Source organism: Cervus elaphus, chromosome 19 (assembly GCF_910594005.1).
Source record: "Cervus elaphus chromosome 19, mCerEla1.1, whole genome shotgun sequence".
NCBI classification, from domain to species: domain Eukaryota; kingdom Metazoa; phylum Chordata; class Mammalia; order Artiodactyla; family Cervidae; genus Cervus; species Cervus elaphus.
In genome coordinates this window covers 85,153,277-85,171,872 of record NC_057833.1, presented here as the reverse complement: position 1 = coordinate 85,171,872, position 18,596 = coordinate 85,153,277, and the positions used below count along the sequence as shown (strand labels likewise).

The window sequence follows — 18,596 nt, the reverse complement described above, 5'->3', positions numbered from 1 at the left end:
ATGAAAAACAGGGTCAAGTTTCCTCAAAAAAAAAATAATAATAATAATTAAAAAAAACAGAAAAAACTAACAACAGAGCTGTCATATGAGGCTGCAATCCCACTCCTAAGCATATATCCAGACAAAACTATAAATAAAAAAGATACACACACCTTAATGTTCACTGCGGCACTACTTACAATAGCCAAGACATGGAAACAGCCTAAATGTCCATGGAAACAGGAATGGATAAAGAACATGTGGTATATATACACAGTGGAATACTACTCAGCCATAAAAAGAATGAAATAATGTCATGTTCAGCAACATGATTAGACCTATAGACTATTATACTAAGTGAAGTAAGTCAGAAAGAGAAAGACAAATACCATATGACATCACTTATTAAAATATGACACATTGAGACTTCCCTGGTGATCCAGTGGTTGGGGATCCACTTGCCAGCACAGGAAACAAGGATTTGAACCCTGGACTGGAAAATAAGATCCAACACGTTGCAGGGCAACTGAGCCCGTGTGCCAAAACTACTGAAGCCTGTGTACCCGTGATACAACAAGAGAAACCACAGCATTGAGAAACCCGCACACCACAACTAGACAACAGCCCCCACTCACTGCAACTAGAGAAAGCCCACGTGCCACAACAAAGAGCTTCATGCACTGCAATGAAGATCCAGCACAGCCAAAATAAAATTATTTAAAAATACAATGACATAAATGAAATTATCTATAAAAAAGACTGACAGACACAGAGGAAAAACTGTCGAGGCTGTCGAGGGCAGGAACACATGCATGAGGGAGTTTGGGATTAGCAAACTATTATGTATTGAATAGATAAACAAGGACCTACTGTATAACACAGGGATCTATATTCAATATCCTGTGATAAACCATAATGGAAAAGAACATGAAAAAGAATATATATAAAACTGAACCACTTTGCTGTACAGCAGAAATTAACACAACCTTGTAAATCAACTATACTTCAACACATTTTTTAAAAATGAAAAAAAGGAAAAAGTACACCCAAATATAAATTAAAAGGGAGTCATAATTATAGATGCTAGACATTCAAAAGCCACAGCAATATTAAAATCTTTATCAATATATATGAGAAAAAGTAAATGTACAAATTTATAGAAAAATTAAAGTAATAAAAGTAGTAAAATTGAATTAGTCATTAAGAAATCTTCCCATAAATGAAAACCCCAGGGTCAGATAGTTTCACAGGCATATTCTATTAAAATTAAAAGAACAACAACAACAAAAAAAAAAGGAAAAAATAATTCCAACTTACACAAACTCTTTTAGAATAAAAAGAGGAAATGTTGCAAACTTAACTTACTCCTGAACCTAGATTAGCTCTCTACTTTCTTCAGAGAGATCATTATACATAAATAGCTACCTCTGGTTTAGCAAGCAAATAAATTCAGCTTCTGCTTATTGAATAGCATTCTGTTTTCTCAACAAAGAAGTTAAGTTCTTCAGCATATTCAGAGAAATGCATTTTAATTTAGAATTCAACAACCCCTAGCATTCAACTGTATCTACAAGGAAGATACCTTTGGGGAGTTATTGCAAAGGCCTCAAAACCTACCAGTCTTCTAAAATAATGACTCAAGTATGGTCAATTCAGTTCAGTTCAGTTGCTCAGTTGTGTCTGATTCTTTGTGACAACATGGACTGCAGTATGCCAGGCCCCCCTGTCTATCACCAACTCCCAGAGTTTACTCAAACTCATAGCCATTGAATCGGTGATGTCATTCAATCATCTCATCCTCTGTCATCCCCTCATCCTCCTGCCTTCATTCTTTACCAGCATCAGGGTCTTTTCAAATGAGTCGGTTCTTCGCATGAGGTGGCCAAAGTATTGGAGTTTCAGCTTCAGCATCAGTCTTTCCAATGAACACCCAGGACTGATTTCCATTAGGATGGACTGGTTGGATCTCCTTGCAGTCCAAGGGACTCTCAAGAGTGCTCTCCAACACCACAGTTCAAAAGCATCAATTCTTCGGCGCTCAGCTTTGTTTATAGTTCAACTCTCACATCCATACATGACTACTGGAAAAACCATAGCTTTGACTAGATGGACCTTTGTTGACAAAGTAATGTCTCTGCTTTTTAATATGCTGTCTAGGTTGGTCATAGCTTTTCTTTCAAGGAGTAAGCATCTTTTAATTTCATGGCTGCAATCACCATCTGCAGTGGTTTTGGAGCCCAGAAAAATAAAAGTCTCTCACTGTTTCCCCATCTATTTGCCAGGAAGTGACAGAACCAGATGCCATGATCTTAGTTTTCTGAATATTGAGTTTTAAGCCAACTTTTTCACTCTCCTCTTTCACTTTCTTCAAGAGGCTCTTCAGTTCTTCTTCACTTTCTGCCATAAGGGTGGTATCATCTGCATATCTGAGGTTATTGGTATTTCTCCCGGCAATCTTGATTCCAGCTTGTGCTTCAAACAGCCCAGCATTTCTCATGATGTACTCTGCATATAAGTTAAATAAGCAGGGTGACAATATACAGCCTTGACGTACTCCGTTTCCTATTTGGAACCAGTCTGTTGTTCCACTGGAGAAGGCAATGGCAACCCACTCCAGTACTCTTGCCTGGAAAATCCCATGGACGGAGGAGCTTGGTAGGCTGCAGTCCATGGGGTCACTAAGAGCCAGACATGACTGAGCAACTTCACTTTCACTTTTCACTTTCATGCATTGGAGAAGGAAATGGCAACCCACTCCAGTGTTCTTGCCTGGAGAACCCCAGGGAGAGGGGAGCCTGGTGGGCTGCCGTCTATGGGGTCGCACAGAGCTGGACATGACTGAAGCAACTTAGCAGCAGCAGTTGTTCCATGTCCAGTTCTAACTGCTGCTTCTTGACCTGCATACAGGTTTCTCAAGAGCCAGGTCAGGCGGTCTGGTATTCCCATCTCTTTCAGAATTTTCCACAGTTTATTGTGATCCACACAGTCAAAGGCTTTGGCATAGTCAATAAAGCAGAAATAGATGTTTTTCTGGAACTCTTGCTTTTTTGATGATCCAGCAGATGTTGGCAATTTGATCTCTGGTTCCTCTTCCTTTTCAAATCCAGCTTGAACATCTGGAAGTTCACAGTTCACATACTGTTGAAGCCTGACTTGGAGAATTTTGAGCAGTACTTTACTTGCAGGTGAGATGAGTGCAATTGTGCAGTAGTTTGAACATTCTTTGGCATTGCCTTTCTTTGGGATTGGAATGAAAACTGACGTTTTTCAGTACTGTGGCCACTGCTGAGTTTTCCAAATTTGCTGGCATACTGAGTGCAGCCCTTTCACGTCATCTTTTAGGATTTGAAACAGTTCAACTGAATTCCATCTCCTCCACTAGCTTTGTTTGTAGTGATGCTTCCTAGGGCCCACTTGACTTCACATTCCAGGATGTCTGGCTCTAGGTGAGTGATCACACCATCAAATTCAAAGCAATATGACTATGATATTTTGAAAAAATCCTACTACATTAAAAGTTCAAGGGGGATACACATCAAACCGTACAGTGAGGGGTAAGACTTTCATTTCCCTCTCTACACTCCATATATATGTGTGGTTTGACTATTTTTCACTCATATTACTTGATTTTTTTAATGTACCAAAAAAAGAGAGAAAACCAACTGAAAGCTTGCTAATCAGAACAGGCATCCAAAACACAAAATATGGATGAGGAACATGGGGCAAGTAAGATAAAAAAAGAAATATAAGAGTAGTTAAGTTGATATAAAATGCAATCTGCTTTACAGCAGAATTACATTCGAAATTTAAACAACTACATTCTAAAACAAAAACAAAACCCACTTATAATTTAGCTTTCCTCTGATGACCATCTCTCAGTTAAGGACCAGATAAAAGAGCTAACTTTATAGAGTTCAGACAGTGGGGAAAACTCTGCATCTTTGAAAACACGTAACAAAGTGAAATGACATGACACTATGAGAGGGACAGCAACTGAGGCAAACTGAGAAAACAAAAGTAAATGTTTCCCATCTCATGCTTGCCCTGGAACAGATGCTCAGAGGAGAATTACAAGTAGTAACATTTGCACTATTCTAACAGCCATTTCTCTCTTGCTCTCTTTTATCCAAGCTTAGTTTAAATGACCTAAATTAAAAATGTAGTGACTCCACTGCACTCTCTTTGATCCAACCCAGAGGGCTGGTTGTAAAGACTGTCAATTAATATTCCAAACTCTCCCACAAAAGCTTCAGCTCCGTATTTCCAACTACACTAACAATATTTGCATTGGGATGTTCTCTGCCCCCATTCTTGCTTTCAGGAATGAGATTCCTATCCTTTTGTCTCTGTCCTTGAACCTAGCACCTAAACCGAAGAGCCTCACCAGTGTCCAATTCCTCCCTGACATTGAGTGTTGGATTTCCATTATAAAGCTGTCCACTGATCTTCACTGCCTGCCTGCCCTGCTCTCATCATATAAACATCATGGACCTCACACTTGACATCATTCTCACTTTACAGTACCCACATCCTGCTTGTCTTTTTTTCCTGGACTTATTTCCTCATCTTAGTTTGTTTTTCAAATTCACTTCCAATCTCATTCCCAAACTGGATCTTCACACACTCACTAATCTGGTTACTACAAGAACAGAACCAAGTTGGAATTAAAGAACTCGATCATTTCAATATGTCACTAAAGACAATAGGAAATTTACTGTTCTAGGAATCTTCATAAATTATACCATTCATTCTAACTGGAAAGCGATCAACGGACTGAGTTAGAGAACACCTACTGGCTTAAAATGAAAGGCTTTTACACTCTCAAAAAGGCTGAGAGTTGTTAAAAATATGTAACTCTATACCAAGGAATATTTACTGAAGGTCTATGATTCAGGCATAACCTAGCATTTCCCTCACAACAATCATTTAAAGTATTATCCTCACTTTCTAATACAGGTATTAAGAAATTAAATGGTTTTTCAACCTGTGAAAATAAGCAATGGAAACTGGGAGTCAAATACATGTTCTTTTCACTCCCCCCCACCCCAGAGTTCCTGTACTTTTGATTACTGCTGACTCTTAACGAACAGAAGAGGAATATACAGGTTATAAACACATGGAAACCAATTACCTACTAAATCAACAATTCTCAAACTATTTGGTTTCAAAACCCCTTCACATACTTAAAACCTGAAGACTCAAAGAGCTTTTTTATGTTGGTTCTATCAATATTTACCACAGAAATTAAAGGTAAGAAAATGTTAGGACATTTTTAGTTCAATTAAATATAATCACATTTAAGCCAATATGTTTTAACATATTTTAAGTGAAAATTATATTTGCTAAAACAAAACATTAACGAAAAGAGTAGGATTATTTTAATTTTTGCATATCTTTTTAAAATGTCTGACTATTTAATAGAAGGTGGATTCTCATATCTGTTTCTGCATTTACTGTATTACAACATTGTTTTGGGCTTCCCTCATAGCTCAGTCAGTAAAGAATCTGCCTGCAATGCAGGAGACCAGGGTTCGACTCCTGGGTTGGGAAGATCCCCTGGAGAAGGAAATGGCAATCCACTCCAGTATTCTTGCCTGGAAAATCCCATGGACAGAGGAGCCTAGCGGGCTACAGTCCATGGGGTCGCAAGAGTCGGGCACGACTTAGCAACTAAACCACCAACATTGTTTTGGCTGAAAAGAAAACCTGGTTTCACATAAATGCATAGCTGGAAAAGGGAAAGAGTATTTTTAAAGTGTTTTCAGATAACTGTGGGTTCTTTTTTGGTACTACACCAAAACATGACAAGCTGTAGAGTTTCTTAAAGACTAGTTTCTAATGTGGAATCTAAAACTAGTTTCTAATGTGGAATGAACTTTTCCATACTGTTTTAAATATTAAAAATCACTGGCCCAAGTATTCTTAATTTCAGGAATGATGAGTGTAAATAAGCCTGATGCAAATCCTCTCTCCAACCGATCACAACTAAAACACATGAAAAAAATGCAAAGAATCAGCTACCTAAGGACTCTGCGAAGTATACAATAGGTAGCTTGGAGAGGAAAATAAACTTGGAAAAAAGATCAATACATAAATTTCTCTTTGAATACATAAACTTCCTTTCAAATTTGACTGAACAATAAATTTCCTTTTGGTCATCACCCCACCACACACACACTTTATTTCTTAGCTTTGACCTAAAACTAAGCAGAACAGGAAATTGTGTAGCAGGTACAATAAGGAAAAACTTCAGATGGAAGAGAAGCTACCCGGCCAAAGCACTGGGGGAAAAGGCTCTTGAAAGCCAGAGTGGGTAAGTTAAGTCCCTGAGGTTGTTTTCTTCTTTTCCTTCTCTCCCAGCCCTGTCCCAAGGCCAGCAACAGTGGATCTGCATTACTGCCACAATGGTGGAGATAGTGTATACATTAAGACCCTGAGAGGGGACTTTCCTGGCAGCCCAGAGGTTAAGATTCTGCACTCCCAATGCAGGGAATGTGGGTTTGAGTCCTGGTCATGGAACTAGCATCCCACATGCTGTGCAGCACAATCAAAAGAAAAATAATTTTTCTTGAAAAAGAACCCAAAGGGACATCTATGCTTTCTCTAACCACTTCACCCTGAAGGCAGGGATAGTTGTGCCCAAAACTGAGCAACAACACAGGAGACTGAAACTGTACATGTTGTTGCTTCAGTCGCTAAGTCGTGTCCAGCTCTTTGAGACCCCATGGACTGCAGCACACCAGGCTCCCCTGTCCCCATCTCTTTCTCCCCCAGTTTGTTCAAACTCACGCCCACTGAGTCAGTGACGTCAACCAACCATCTTATCCTCTGTCATTCCTGTTTCCTCCTGCCTTCAATCTTTCACAGCATCAGGGTGTTTTCCAATGAGTCAGCTCCTCACATCTGGTGGCCAAAGTATTAGAGCTTCAGCATCAGTCCTTTCAACGAATATTCAGGGTTGATTTCCTTTAGGATTGAATGGTTTGATCTCCTTGCTGTCCAAAGGACTCTCAACAGTCTTCTCCAGCACCACAATTCGAAAGCATCAATTCTTCAGTGCTCAGACGTCTAGTAAGAGAACCCAACTTTTCTGGCTACAGGAACTGGAGAATATGGGGAAAACTCCCATGAAAGAAGAGCAGAAGAATGTAATCTATGACAAAGACTTCTTCTTGACCAAATTCTAGTCAGGCTCCTCTGAACTCTCTTCTTGACTAGGCCTCAAACTTGATCTATAAAAACTGCAGACTCTCAGCATAAATGCTTTGTCATAAATGACTTCTCTCACTAACAGACTTGAACAAACACTAGGATAGTTTCCAACAACTTATGGCTCCATCCCTAAGATGACTCCTCCAGCCCCCTTAATTTCCTGCCTGAGAAAGTTCAATGTTGCCAGAAGAATTTATTGTTTGTTCCAGCTAAAACTTGATGACAGGCCCCTGAAATCCCTCTTAAAGCAGTTACTTTAGAAAGCTTGCAATTATAAATATTTCCTCTGCCCCCTTGAGATATAAATTGTCTACCACCTAAAACTGCCTTTTAAGGACCGCAGAGCAATCTGCTTAAAATGCAAACATTCAAGAAGATAATTCGAATTTTTGTTCCCAGACTCTGTAGGAAGATAGGGACTTAACTTTGGTGGGTGCCTTGCTCTAACTTGGGCTTCCCTGGTGGCCCACTCCAGTATTCTGGCCTGGAGAATTCCATGGACAGAGGAGGCTGGTGGGCTACAGTCCAAAGGGTCGCAAAGAGTCGAACATGACTGAGACTTTCACTTAGCTCTAAAACCTGCACCACTGCCTCTGTTATAAAGAGAAAATTTATTTCTCCTCCGCATAAGTAACAATTACAAACTCAGGTTCCCCTAGGCATATGGACCAACTGCACTTCAATACCACTTGATGCCTTTCCCTTAGCACACTCCAGTTTTTAAAAAGTCTCCTGCCTTTTGTTTTGACAAAGTTGAATTCTCTCTTCCCTATTGTAATATTTATTGAATAAAAGCTATCCTTAACACTTCAACTAGTATTATTGTGAATCTTTAATATCTATAATTCTAGTTATGAACCAACAAGTACTAAACCTCCACCAAGTTGGACATTCATGGAATTTCCAAAGAAGTATTACGAAAGCAATGAGAAATGAAATACAAAATAAATGCCGCCCAAGCCCAGTCCATCCCTGACCGGTGCATACAGCAAACAGATGCAATCAGTACAGCAAAGGTTTAGAAACAAACTGATATTGGAACTACTGTCCATAAAAACCCAAGCAAAAACTGCTCTGAACCTAACCAGATTGATGCCTGCTTAAACAACAGCAAATTCTCCAAAGAATTTTAACAGGATCCATATTCTCACAACGGAACACTCAGAATGTCCAGTACATAATCCCAAATTACCCAACATACCAAGAAGCAGGAAAATTTGGCCGAAAATTGGAAGAAAAGGACAACCAATAGATGCCAACCAATAAATAACCCAGATGTTGGACTTATCAAAAATCTTAAAGTAGCCAATATAACCATGTTCCATTAGTAAAGGTAAAAACTCAAATGGGAAGATAAATCTGAGAAGCTGCTATTAAACAGAATCAAATGTAAATTTTAGAATTAACAAATCACAATATTTGAAATAAAAACTTCATTGGATAGAACGCAGAATCAAGATGGCAGGTGTACTCATTTTCTATGACTGCTGTAACAAACTGGGTGGTTTAAAAATAACAGAAATTTATTCTGTCACAGATCTGAAGGTCTCAACCAAGGATACAATCAAGAAGTCTGAAATCAAGGTGCTCACAGAGCTGTACTATCTCTGAAGGCTCTAGGGAACAACCTGTACTTTGCCTCTTTCAGCTTTTGGTGGCTGCAAACATACCTTGTGACTGCATCATTCTGCCCCTGAGGTTATACTGTCCCCTCCTCTTCTGTCTAGCAAACCTCCCTCTGCCTCGCTCTTACAAGCATACTTGTCATGGGATTTACAGCTTAACAGATAATCCAGGAATTTATCCTCATCTCAAAATTCTCAAATTAATTAATCACACCATTTATCACATAAGGTAATATTCACAAATTCCAGAGATTAGGAAATGAACATATCTTTTTAAAGGGTCCCATTCAGTAAAATACCACAAAGGGAAAACTATGTAAACCTGAGACAGATCAATAAAAATTATCCAATCTGAAGAACAGAGAGGGGAAAATATTTTTGAAAAAGAAAAAAACAGGGCTTCAGGGACCAATGGGACAATATCAAAAAAGCTATTCATGTCTTTGGAAACCCTAAAGAAAAGCTACTGGTGCAGAAAAAAAATACTTGGAAGAAACAGTAGTTGAAACTTTCCAAAAGTTAGCAAAAGTCATGAACTTATAGATTCAAGAAAATAAGCAAACCCAAACAGGATAAATTCAAATCATGTCCAAGCCCATTATAATCTAACTGCTAAAAACAATAAATAAAAGAAAATTCTTGAAAGCAGCCAGAGAAAAACAACATATTACATACAAGTCAGTGGTTCTCAACTGGAGGTTATTTCACATCCCTGGGGATATGTTACAATGTCCAGAGTCATTTTTTATTATCATTGCTCGGGGCGGGGGTGGGGGGTGGAGGGGCAGGAGGGGCAGGGGTGCTAATGGGTATAAGCTAGGGATACTGCTAAACATCCTATGATGAACGGGATAGGACTCCACAACAAGAAATTACCCTGTCCAAAGTACTAAAGTTGAAAAATCCTGATATAGGGAGCAATTTGAATGAAATGACTTTTCATCAGAAACCATGAACCATATCTAAAAATGCTGGAAGGAAACAACTGAAAATCCAGAATTCTATATTCAGTGAAAATATCCTTCAGGAATGAAATGAAATAAGATATTCCCAGATGAAGCAAAATCATGTCATTTTGTTGCCAACACTCCAGCTCTAAAAGAAACTTTAAGGAAGTTTCTAGGCTAAAACTGGTTAAAAAAAAAAAACAAAACGGTATCAGAGGGAAATGAAACTTCAGGACTGATGGAGGAGCAATAAAAATGGGAAATATCTGGGTGAATATAAGAAGATTAATTTTCATCTCTTAAGATCTTCAAAATACACACAGCTCTTGAAAGGGAATATTAATGACATTTACATGGGGGGCGCTTTCAACCTATATATGTACAATTCATATGACAATTATCATGTAAGTGGATAGGGCAATGGAGCTTAAACTGTTGTTAAGGATTTATGTTCTAGCTTAAGTTGTAAAATATAAACTTAAAAGATATACGGGGAGGTAGGGGAAGAAGGAGTAAAAGTGTTAGTCACTCAGTCGCATTCAACTCTGCAACCCCATGAACTGCAGAGCCCACCAGGCTCCTCTGTCCACGGAATTCTCCAGTTAAGAATACTGAAGTGGGCTGCCATTTCCTTCTCCAGAGGGTCTTCCTGACCCACGTGGGTCTCTCACACTGCAGATAGATTCCTTATCAACTGAGTCACCAGGGAAGTATAATGTCTAATTTAATATACTATATTTAATAATATGGGGGAAATTAAATATTAAATATGTGGTATATTAAATTAGATATAATCTTTAGAGCAACTACTAAAAAGAGGGACAAAGAGATATAGCCAAAAACCAATACATCAAAACAGATATTAAAAAAATACTCAATCGGGAAAATGGGAACAAAAAACACAAGAAACAAACAGTAACAAACATTAAAACTCAAACATATCAATAATTATATAAATGACCTACATGATTAAATTAATAAGACCCAACTGTTACCAAAAATCCATTTTAAATATGATGCTGTATAGATTAAAAGTAAAAGGATGAAGCATATATTATTTCAAAAGAAAGCCGTAGTGGCTATATTAATATCTAACCACATAGATTTCAGAATAAAAATTACCAGGGGCTTCCCAGGTAGCTCAGAGGCAAAGAAGCCACCTGCCAATGCAGGAAATGTAGGTTTGATCCCTGGGTCTGGAAGACACCCTGGAGAAAGAAATGGGAACTCACTCTAATATTCTGTAGATCTGGTAGACAGAGTGCCTGAAAAACTATGGACAGAGATTCGTAACACTGTACAGGACTCAGTGACCAAAACCATTCCAAAGAAAAAGAAATGTATGAAGGCAAAAAATGGTTGTCTGAGGAGGCTTTACACACAGCTGGGGAAAGAAGAGAAACAAAAAGCAAGGGAGACAGGGAAAGATATACCCAACTGAATGCAGACTTTCAGAGAATAGCAAAGACAGATAAGAAAGCCTTCTTAAATGAACAGTACAAAGAAGTAGAGGAAACAATAGAATGGGAAAAATCAGAGATCTCTTCAAGAAAATTGGAAATATCAAGGGAAGGGAACATTTCATGCAAGGATGGGCATGATAAAGGACAGAAACAGTAAGGACCTAACAGAAGTAGAAGTGATTAAAAAGATGTGGCAAGAATACACAGAAGAACTATATTAAAAAGTTCTTAATGACCCAGATAACCACAATGATAAGGTCACCCACCTAAAGTCTGACATCCTGGTGTCTGAAGTCAAGTGGGCCTAGGAAGCTGTATGACAAACCAGGCTAGTGGAGGTGATGGAATTCCAGCTGAGCCATTTCAAACCCTAAAAGATGATGATGTTAAAGTGCTGCACTCAACACGTCAGCAAATTTGGAAAACCCAACAGTAGCCACAGGACTGGAAAAGGTCAGTTTTCATTCCAATCCCAAAGAAGGGCAGTACCGAAGAATGTACAAACTACCATACAACTGTGCTTATTTCACATGCTAGTAAGGTTATGCTCAAAATCCTTCAAGCTAGGCTTCAACAGTACATGAACTGAGAAATTCCAGATGTACAAGCTAGATTTCAAAGAGACAGAGGAACCAGATATCAAACTGCCAACATTCACTGGCTCAGAGAAAGCAAGAGAATTCCAGAAAAACATCTACTTCTGCTTCACTGACTACTCTAAAGCCTTTGACTGTGTGGATCTCAACAAACTGTGAAAATTCTTAAAGAGATGGGAATACCAGACTATCTTACCTTTCTCCTGAGAAACCTGTATGCAGGTCAGGAAGCAACAGTTACAACCAGACACGGAACAACAGACTGGTTCAAAATTAGGATAGGAGTTAAGACATGGCTGTATATCGACACCCTACTTATTTAACTTACATGCAGAGTACATCACGTAAAATGCTGGGCTGGATGAATCACAAGCTGGAATCAAGATTGCTGGGAGAAGTATCAATAACCTCAGATATGTAGATAATACATATACAATACTCCAATGGCAGACAGCAAAAAGGAACTAAAGAGCCTCTTGATGAGAGTGAAAGAACAGAGTGAAAAAGCTGGCTTAAAACTCAACATTCAAAAAACGAAGATCATGGCATCCAGTCCCATCATGCATGACAAATAGATGGTGAAACAATGGAAACAGTGACAGAGTTTATTTTCTTGGGCTCCAAACAAAATCACTATGAACAGTGACTGCAGCCATGAAATTAAGACGCTTGCTCCTTGGAAAAACAGCTATGACAAACCTACACAGCATACTAAAAAGCAAAGACATCACTTTGCCAACAAAGGTCTGTAGAGTCAAAGCTATGGTTTTTCCAGTAGTCATGTATGGATGTGAGGGTTGGACCATAAAGAAGGCTGAGTGCCGAAGAACTGATTCGTTCCAACTGTGGTGCTGGGGAAGACTCTTGAGAGTCCGTTGGACTGACTGCAAGATTAAACCAGTCAATTCTAAAGGATATCAACTCTGAATATTCATTGGAAGGACTGATGATGAATCTGAAGCTCCAATAGTTTAGCCACTTGATGTGAAGAACTGACTCACTGAAAAAGACCCTGATGCTGGGAAAAGATTGAAGGCAAAAGGAGAAGAGGGTGGCAGAGGATGAGTTGGTTAAATAGCATCACCGACTCAATGGACAGAAATCTGAGCAAACTTCAGGAGGTGGTGAAGGACAGGGAAGCTGGGCGTGCTACAGTCCATGGGGTCGTGAAGAGTTGGACACCACTTAGCAACTGAATAACAGCAAAACAAGAGTTCCAAAATACAGGAAGCTAAAACTACTAAAACTGAAAGAAGTAAAGAAATTCACCATTTTTCTTGGGGACTGTAACACTATTCTTGATAATACAGAAAACAAGAAGACAGAAAAGCAGCAAAGATACAGAAGATCTAAACATCAGCCCTCTGAATCTAATTGAAAATTATACTCAACAACAGCAACATATGTACACTTCAAGTACACCAAGACAGACCATATTCTGGACCATAAAACAAACTTAATAAATGTAAAATAACTGAAATCACACAGCATATGTTCTCTGACCATGAAGGAATTAAACTGGAAATCAGGAATAGAAAGGTAACTGGAAAATCTCTAAATATTTGGAAATTAAACAACACAATTCTAAATAATTCATGACCAAAGGGTCTTATCAAAAGAAACTAGAAAATATTTTGAACTGAATGAATATGAAAACACAACAAATGAAAATTTGCTGGATGAAGCTAAAGCACTGCTTGGAAGGAAATTTATAGCATTAAAATGCTATTACAAGATGTATGAAAAGAAGATCTCAAATCAATAATGTAAGCTTCTACCCTAAGAAAGTAGAAAAAGAAGAACACACTAAACCCAAAGGAAACAGAACAACTTAATAATGATCAGAAATCAATGAAACTGAAACAAAACAAAAATGAATGTGGGAGACTTGGGTTCAATGCCTGTGTCGGGAAGATCCCCCTGGAGGAGGAAATAGAAACCCACTCTAGTATTCTTACCCGGAGAATCCCATGGACAGAGGAGTCTGGTCGGCTACAGTCCATGAGGTTGCAAAGAGTCAGATACAACTGAGAGGCTAACACTTACTTACTTACTCTGAAACCAAAAGGGTGTTCTTTGAAATGATCAAGAAAATTGCTAACTTTCTAGCAAGAATGACCAAGATGACAACTTGTTTGTGTATTATTGTTCAGTGGAAGGTAGAACTTTTGAGGATGAAACTGAACTATTTGGCTGATGCTATTTCCAAACAATGTGCAGAACCAGCAGTATGGCTTCTCTTGAATGCTAATACTAAAATGCCAAGTAGACAAATAAAGATTGAACTGTTATTCAAGTGGTAAACAGAAATGTAAATGTTAAGTTGAAAAACTCTCTGCCTATATATATTGGAAAAAATGAGAAAGCACTATGTTCAGAATAGAACACTAAGGTTGTGGCCAAGGACCCCTTGATAAAGAGATTAGTACAGGTGTGAAATCAGACTTACTTAGACACCCAAGGAGGAAACAGCCAATTTGAACTGAAAGAAGAAGAAAGATTGTCAGTTTTCTTAGAAGACTTTTACAGGATGGGACCATAACCTATTCAGTTGGGAACTTGGGACATTCTTCAAGACATGAGAACAAGGACACCAAAGGCGACTCTGAAATCATGAAGGCTGCCCCCCCAGTTTCCAAAGAGGAGGCTATTTATTACCTGGGTTTCAACAGGCCTGACGAAGACTCCCAGCCCAAAGCCATGGGGGCCAGGCCAGTAGAACCACTAGTATGTGAGATTTCATACACTAAATTATTATTTAATAATAAATGCTTTGCCACTGATTATCAAATTAATATATTTAATTAAATGCTAAATATTTCATATGTAAATGGGCAATTTTTTTAAATATTCTTTTTTCTTTCTGGCCACATTGTACAGTATGTGGGATCTTAGTTCCCAACCAGGGATTGAACCCGTGCCCCCAGCACTGGAACCATGAAATCTTAACCACTGGACCACCAGGAAGTTCCAGAATAGACAAAATATTTGAACAGATACTTCAGCAAAGAAAACATAGACAGCATATAAGCATATGAAAAGATCTTCAATATCATTAGTTATTACAGAAATGCAAATTAAACCCACAAAACGCTATCACCACACAGCTATTAAATGGCTTAAAAAGAGAAGAGAGGTAAAGAAGGAAGGAAGGAAGGAAAGAAAGGGAAAGAGGGAGCAAGGAAAGCAAGTGAAACAGAGAAAGAAGGGAACACAAAAACTGACAAGAATAGGTGTGAATGAGGCTGCAGAGCAGCTGGAATCCACACACTGCTTGTTGGAAGGCAAAACAGCACAGCCACTATGGAAAACAGTCTGGCAGCTTCTTACAGAATTAAACATAACTTACCATAGGACACAGCTATCTCACTGAGTCAGACTCAAAGGCTACATATGACATTCTGGAAAAGGCAAAAAATGAACAAAGACTAGATCAGTGGCTGTCACAAGTTAATGGTGGGAAGAGAGTATGACTACAAAACAAGAAGGAAATTTTTTTTTCTTGAGCAGGTGAAGGAACTGTTCTGTGCTAACACTGTGGTGTTACATCACTGTGATTACATCACTCCAAGTATATGCCAAATCTCACTTATACCCCCAAGTGTGAATCCTACTGTCTGTAAACTAAATATACAGCAGAAAACATTAGTTAGTTGGCCTTAAATGTTACTATTTTTACTCACGTATGGTATTGTATCATCAATCAGTATACAGTCACCAAGTTTTGCAGATCTTCCAAATGCTGACATCTTTATAACACTACATTTCAAGCAGTCTCTAGTAATTTCAGAGTGGAAATAGAAACTGAACGCCTCAGCCTAATGAAAACAGTTCGGGCCTTACGAACTCCCTAAGGCCCACCCTAGGCACGCTGCTGCTGCTGTCACTGTTGTGCAGCCGCTCAGTCATGTCTGACTCTTCGCGGCCCCGTGACTATAGCCCACCAGGCTGCTCTGGGTTCTTTGCCACTGCGCCACCAGGGAAGCCCCTTTAAAGAACTGCTTATCTAAATGTGGGAATAACATCAAGCCAAACACCTAAAAATAAGCTCTTCCCAATCTACTTTTATAAATTCATTAGGTTTACCTATATATTAATGACACTAAGTCATGTTAACAATCTTCATATTGTGCAGGATATGTACACAGTGAAAAGGGGTAAGGTTTGCTACATATGTTTGAGTGCTCAGTCACTTCAGTCGTATCCAGTCTTTGCAACCCCATGGTCTGTGGCCCACCAGGCTCCTCTGTCCATGAGATTCTACAGGCAAGAATACTGGAGTGGGTTGCCGTGCCCTCCTCCAGGGGGTCTTCTGGACCCAGGAACTGAACCCGTATCTCCAGCACGGGCAGGCGGATTCTTTACCACTAGCGCCACCTGGGAAGCTCTTGCTATGTATATGTGAAGTGAAGTGAAGTTGCTAAGTCATGTCCGACTCTTTGCGACCCCTATCAGGCTCCTCTGTCCATGGGATTCTCCAGGCAACAGTACTGGAGTGGGTTGCCATTTCCTTCTCCACTATGCTACTGCTAAGTCACTTCAGTCGTGTCCGACTCTGTGCGACCCCATCCCTGGGATTCTCCAGGCAAGAACACTGGAGTGGGTTGCCATTTCCTTCTCCAATGCATAAAAGTGAAAAGTGAAACTGAAGTCGCTCAGTCATGTCTGACTCTTCACGACCCCATGAACTGCAGCCTACCAGGCTCCTCCGCCCATGGGATTTTCTAGGCAAGAGTACTGGAGTGGGGTGCCATTGCCTTCTCCTGCTATGTATATAGATCATGATAAATATAGATCATGATAAATATGACCATTTGGGGGAAGCCAGTTATTATTTTCCAAGGAAAAAGTAAAGAACCAGCTAGTGATTCTAAAGGGAAATCTCCCATGCTAATACAAATGCAACTTTAGAAATCTACTGTACTTTAGCACATAACTTGACAACTTCCTGTTTCTGATAAAAATCAGCAGAGTGACAATACCCAAGTGACTAGCTCCGGAAGTTAGGTTGGGCTACAGATCTCTCAGTAAACAATGAAGAAGGGAAAATCCCCAAATAACTAACTTCAATATGTTCATCCTGAAAGACTCCCAGTATGTCTAGGGGAGTTACTGGGATGATACCCTTTTCCCTACAGACTAAAACCTGAGAACATGTATACTCAGAGTAACCATCACCACGTGGAACCTGGCAATGAAGCTGAGAGGCAAAGATTAGGTTTCATTTTTTGAGTCTCTAAACCTAATCATTCTTCTATCTAGAATCTCTCTCTAAATTTTTCATTTCACAAGCAAAAAAGTACCTTTCTGTTAAAAACAAACTAAAAGGATCAACATGTAAGAATGATAGGCATCTGAACTGACTGGAAAAAAAAAGTATTAAATTTAAAGGAGAAAAGAATAGTATAAGAAAGAAGACTTCAGATGGAAGAAAAATGAACAAAAACAAGAATATAAAAAGCCAGACGAGGATTAAGGAAACTCTAACACTAGCAAGTATAGATACTTTCAGATTTAACAATTTTGTGTATATGTGTGCCTGGACATGTACATATAAACACTTTGCAATAGGTTAATGAAAGCTAACACTGAATACTATGTGGTGCTTATAAACAACTAAATCGCTGATTCATGTCAATGTATGATAAAACCTACTACAATACTGTAAAGTAATTAGCCTCCAACTAATAAAAATAAATGAAAAAAATAAAAAATTAAATAAACAACCAAATCACTGATTTTACCAAGCTTTCACTTGTAAACATTTGCCAGGTTTTTGGTTTTTTTTGAGGTCCTACTGTGTGCCAAGCACAGTGTCAGTGAACCAGCTTATAAAACTAAAGCTGTCCTGGAAGAGCTTACAGACTAGTGGGAAAAGTTTTACTTCTTGTTACTATTATTTTACCTATAATGCTGACTTATCTTAAACACATTTCACTTCCAATCAGCATCACAAACTATGCCAACTGCATGCATAAATTAGGTCCAGTGTGTTGCTACTGTTTATACATTTATCTGGGCTTCCATGGTGACTTAGGCTCTCTTTCCACTTTATAAACTCTTAGCTGCCAGAACACACCTATTTTAAAATGCAATATAAAAACATATGGCCTGTCTTGAATTCCAAAGGCCTAAAATACAAAAAATATAATGGTCCTAAGAAGGCAAGCTTGGTATCAGGTTAAAACAGGACAGATCCAGAGGAGCAGCGTAACAAGTTTATACTTACTAGTTCTAAGACAGAGGCTGTACATTCTGGCTTCATTCTCCTCACACAGGGTAATGCGAAAAAGGAAACTACTGATAGCTGGAGGAGAGCTTTTCTACTCCATGAGTCATCCATCCTGGAGGTGCTGGTAAATACAAACTATCTTCCTGAGACATGGAAGGAGGCATTTTACTCAGCCTTGTCTGCCTCTAACCCCTAACTGCTGAGGGAAAGGACTCTCAAAAAGAAACATGTTCTTTTTCCAAGAAGAATGGAGCTGAACTAGCCAACTCCGCCCTCAAAAACAAAAAAGGAGTCAGAAAGAGACCAGTTTTACTTGACTATGACAGTAAAACACCTGATTTATCTCATGTCTTCTTTACAATTATCTCTCAACTCCCTCCACATTGGTATGTGCACTACAGCACAGAAGAAATGAGGATTGTCTACAGATTCTCTAACTCTTCAGCCAAGCTTGAGAGAATCCCAGGTGGTTGTGTAGGTGAACACAACTTTAGAAGCACAAAGGAAAATCTACACTCTCTGATTCAAGGGAAAAGAATTGG

The 18,596-nt window shown here is 38.9% G+C and overlaps 1 protein-coding gene across 4 annotated transcripts in view; it reads right to left on the bottom strand.

Annotated features, from left to right (window-relative positions):
* NCK1 (NCK adaptor protein 1) overlaps nucleotides 1-18,596 on the bottom strand; it is a 79,825-nt gene that overhangs the window by 28,799 nt on the left and 32,430 nt on the right. Inside the window, exon 1 of one of the 4 annotated variants that reach the window (XM_043875299.1) lies at nucleotides 15,172-15,223. The exons of the other annotated variants lie outside the window; for them this stretch is intronic. The gene's annotated coding sequence lies outside the window, so the exon portion shown is untranslated. Of the gene's footprint in view, nucleotides 1-15,171; nucleotides 15,224-18,596 lie in introns of those variants that run through there. 4 annotated transcript variants of the gene reach the window in all.